Below are 455 nucleotides of genomic sequence, written 5' to 3'. Positions count from 1 at the left end.
GCAGCAGCAACATAAACTAAAGGAGGTAACTCGAGCAAACCTGAATTGTTGAAGCGCTGTCTGCAGCAGCAGCAGCAGCACGAAATGCAGCACCAGAGGCACGAACTACAGTACCAGCAGCAGAATCAGCAGCAGCAGCACCAGCGCAGCAGAAGGACGAACTGCAACAGCAGCAGCAGCAGCAGCAGCACGAACCGCACCAGCACAGCAGCACGAACTGCAGCAGCAGCAGCAGCAGCAGCGCAGCAGCACGAACTGCAACGGCAGCAGCACCAACAGCAGCAGCAGCAGCACGAACTGAAACAGCAGCAGCAGCAGCACGAACTGCAAGAGCAGCAGCAGCAGCACGAACTGCAAGAGCAGCAGCAGCAGCACGAAGTGCAAGAGCAGCAGCAGCAGCACGAACTGCAACAGCAGCAGCAGCAACACGAATTCCAACAGCAGCAGCAGCAGCA

General features: G+C 57.8%; 1 protein-coding gene across 1 annotated transcript in view; it reads right to left on the bottom strand.

Moving 5' to 3' along the window:
- The window catches only part of EMH_0041830 (uncharacterized protein), a gene marked incomplete at both ends in the record, with an annotated part of 10,458 nt that overhangs the window by 5,607 nt on the left and 4,396 nt on the right, over window positions 1-455 (bottom strand). The window lies entirely within an intron of this gene.

This window comes from Eimeria mitis, genomic scaffold (assembly GCF_000499745.2).
Source record: "Eimeria mitis Houghton genomic scaffold, Emh_scaff1688, whole genome shotgun sequence".
NCBI lineage: Eukaryota > Apicomplexa > Conoidasida > Eucoccidiorida > Eimeriidae > Eimeria > Eimeria mitis.
Note: the sequence above shows the minus strand (reverse complement) of the source record. Positions and strands in the feature narration are given on the sequence as shown.